Genomic DNA, 4,177 nt, shown 5'->3' on the forward strand with positions numbered 1-4,177 from the left:
GTAGTCTCGGCGTCAGAGGCGCCCAGCGGACGTCAGGGGCGCGGCGCGAGGCGATGACGTCGGCCGCCCTCGCTCTGGTGTGTTAGGAGAGGTGCTGAGCTGCTGCTGGCCTGTTGCCCGTGGGCATGGCGCCACCTTGGACCTCGGGTCCTGGAGACCCTGGCCGCCGATGATTGCGACCCACTGTTGCCATCTCTCAGAGAGAGAGGGAGGAAAACAGCAGTGCAAATGAGGAATGTGGCCTCCAGGAAGGTCTGTGTTAAAGATTAAAGAAAAAAATTGACAAATATGGAAGGGGGTGGTGGTGGTGTGTGTGTGTGTGTGTTTTAAAGATTAAAGAAAAAATTGACAAATATGGAAGGGTGTGTGTGTGTGTGTGTGTGTGTCCCCATTGGAGGTACTTTTAATGGAAAAGAAACAGGATTGACAAATATGGAAGCCATGGTGTGTGTGTGTGTGCGTGTATGTCCCCATTGGAGGTACTTTTAATGGAAAAGAAACAAGAAAGCTGCCCCCTTTCTGGACTCAGAGAGGGCTAGTGAGAATCTTGGACACTAGCCTTGACCGTTGTCACAGCCCAGATGCCCAACCCAAACCAAAATTGACTGTTGTCACTGCCCAGATGCCCAACCCAAACCAAACTCACTGCCCCCTGTCGGGATGAGTCCCCAAGTGTCCTCAGATGATCCCTTCCACTGGTCACGTCCTGAGGACTCACATCTCAACAGGGAGGATAGGGGCTGAGGTGAGCCAATGGGGTCCTGTCACCAGACCCCTGTGGAATCCAATGCCCTCAAAGGGTGAGGTTACCCGCTGCATGATTGAAGCGTACCCTGCTTGTGAAACCTCTGCCTGCGGGCTTGTACTGTCTTGTCTTGCGGTTTGTGTGGGGCTCCCTCTGTGATCGTGGCAAAGTACCCACGAGAAACGTACTCACGTTTCTCTGAAACCACCTGAGGCTCCTTGGGGGAAAGACGGGTTCCTCCAGTTACAGTCAACAGTTACAGTCTCAGAAAGTCACAGGGGGTCCCTATGAGTCGATGGCAGTCAGTTTGGTATGGTAAAGTAGTGTCGGGACAGCCATACGGTCAGCTCATTTCTTGGATGGCTGCTTACTTTCTCCATAAGAGAGTTCCTAGTGTGATGTAGTCTAAGTGAGCACCCCCACATGTCCCATCCATGGCCTCCCAGCAAAATACCCCTCCCTTTCAAGGCCAAAACTGACCATCCAGAACACCTTATCACCAAGGCTGTTCCATTGTAGGCAGCAATTGTGTGCAGGCCGTGGATGAGCAGTTCCCAGGGACTAGCAGCTAGACACACTGCCTGGGGCCTGTTTCACCACCCCCACACCCCACCTCCCCTTCCAAACCCTGACCCTGTGGGCTGCCCCAGGATGATAATAAGTTACTCTACATCTCCTTAAGTAACCTTCCCTAAGTGATAAAGTCCATGTCTCCCAGAGTAACCCCTGGTCGGAGCCAAGGAAATAGAGGGCGGCCAGAGAAAACACCTCAGCGAAACCATTCTCATACGAAGTTTGAGGGGACAGAAAGCTATCTGGGTTACAGAGTTATGGGACAATCGCAGTTCTTGGTCTTTGCGTGGCGTCATCACTTCTGTTTTGAAGCCTCATTGGTAGACCCAGCAAATTATAAACAGAGGCTGGCCATTACTAATGTCCCCTTCCCATGCTTCTGGCTCAGTTTTCCTGCACACACACACCCCCACTTCTCCCCGCACGTGCGTGTGCGCTCACATGTGCCAAAAGCCTCTTATGCATGTCAGAGGCCATGTCACCCCTTTATTCAAACTTGCCAATCAGGGGGCTACAGGATCTTCGCCCAGCCAGCCTCCACCCCCAAGGATATACATGTGAGTGACTCCGGTGTGTCTGGACTACTACGCTCTCTCCTCATCCTCTGAGTTGTCTGGCAGGCTGTGCTTCCCAATAAAGCTGCTACTTGGTACCCCCATTTCGGCTCAGTTCTTGTTCCATCACTCATGTTGACCAAAGTCATTTTCCTTAGGACAAGCTGCGTAAACCTTTCCTATAGGTATCCATCCTATCACAAGCAAAATCAATTACCCCCACCACCACCACCACACACACAAACTTCACCCTTCCTCCTTTTGTGTTATGAGCAGTTGAACTTGGACCAGAAGCCACATGGCTTCTTCGGTGTAACCATGAAGATTTCAGGCCCAGCTACAGCCTGAGTTAAAAAGTGTGGATTTCTTTAGATCTGCTTGTTCTTCATGCCAAGCACCTCGGACTTGGGGTCCACACACTCACAGGCTTCTGCACACAACTATAATGGTATCTAACTGCCCCTGTCACTAATCTTTCCACTCCAGTTTGTTCTCCTTGCTAAGCAAACCTGGTTTCCCCAGGACTCCTGCTACCCAGAGTGAAAAATCCTGCCTCTCAGCCGGCTTGCACAACCCTTTGTCTGTGGGGCTCCCTTTGGCCACCTGGAGGCCCAGCTACTGGGCAAGGACCCTAACAGGACCAGCTGTTCCTCGCCTTGCAACTGTGTTCTTCCTGTTCCTACCTGTGGAGCAGATGTGAATGAATGCTACCAGCTTTGGAGTTTGCCAGAAACAGAGGCCAACTCCAGCCTGTCAAGCATAAGAGGGGCTTGCAGAACGTGTGGCTGGTGTGCAGTGGCAGTGAGAGATGTTATGTCAACTCTCCCCTCCTGCTAGGAGTGGAATCAGACCTGTCAATCTGGTGGTGCTTCATTTAGGGTGTGGCCTTCTCATAAGGAGGACCCTGGGAAAGATCAGGGTCCCTCTGTCCTCTTTCCGAACTCACCTTCCTGCTTGCTGGCCACCCTGAGAGCTGCTCCAATCCTGCTATATTTTCCACTGACCTTAGATCCACACGACTGCAGCCACCGGCCTGTGATCTTCCTGCATTCTGCATCATTGCATGTGGCTGCCTAAGTCTGAAGGGAGGAACTTATGGAGTGGAGTTGGTCTGGGCTGAGACACTTTCTTAATATATAATTACTTCGTGATATAAAGCTTCTTTCTTATACATATATGAAATTCAGTGTCACTGAATTTGTTTTTCTGGTCAACTGGTCTAACACAGGTGGGGGTCTGACGGTGCTCTAGGACAGAGACGCAGCCAGGCCTCAGAAAGGACTGAGTGACTTCATCTCTCACTTCTCTGTCACCAATCCAGGCCCTTCTGTCTCTATCTTCTGCAATGTCTCTGTGTTATCTCTCTTCCTATCTATCTGTTGGTCTTTTTCCATCTCTATTTTTGTTTATGATGGGGTCAGTTCTGACCCACAGCGACACCATCCACAACAGAAGGGAACACCACCCGGTCTTGAATCACCCTCACTATTCCTACGTGTAAGGCCACTGTTGTAGTCACTGTGTGCATCCATCTCATTGGGGACCTTCCGCCGTTGTCCTGCCCCTCTACTTCATCAAGCACGGTCTCTCCTGACAACATGGCCAAAGGGTGAAGACAAAGTCTTGCTGCCTTACTTCTTCCAAGACAGATGGGTTTGTTCTTTTGACAGTCCATGGTACTTTCAATATCCCTTACCAACACCACAGTTCAAATGCATCCATTTTCCCTCAACCTTCTTTATTTCATGTCCCAACTGTCAAATGGATATGAGGTCATTAAAAGAACCCTCACCTGAGGCAGGCACAGCTAAGTCCTCAGAGTAATATTCTTGCTTTCCAGCACTCTAAAGAGGTCTTGTGCACCAGCTTTGGCTAATGCAGTGGTTCTCAACCTTCCTAATGCCGTGACCCTTTAATATGGTTCCTCATGTTGTGGTGACCCTCCAACCATACCATTATTTTCATTACTGCTTCATAATTTTGCTACTGTTATGAATTGGGCAACCCCTGTGAAAGGGCCGTTCAACCCCCAAAGGGTCACGAGCCACAGGTTGAGAGCCACTGGTCTAATGCAATGTGCCCTTTGATCACTTGATTGCCACTGCCAGGAACATTGATTGTGGATCCAAGTGAGACAAAATCCTTGACAACTTCAACCTGCTCTCCATCTACGTGATGTGACCGATTGGGTCTTCTTTAGACTGACTTGTAGTCCATCCTGCAGGCTGCTCTTCATCAGCAAGTGCTTCAAGTGCTCCCCAGTTTCAGCAAGCGGGGATGTGTCCGCTGCACTGCTTGTCCCGGC

The sequence above is a fragment of the Echinops telfairi genome, unplaced genomic scaffold (assembly GCF_000313985.2).
Source record: "Echinops telfairi isolate 266 unplaced genomic scaffold, ASM31398v2 ScPeMD7_7469;HRSCAF=8507_1, whole genome shotgun sequence".
Classification (NCBI taxonomy): Eukaryota; Metazoa; Chordata; class Mammalia; order Afrosoricida; family Tenrecidae; genus Echinops; species Echinops telfairi.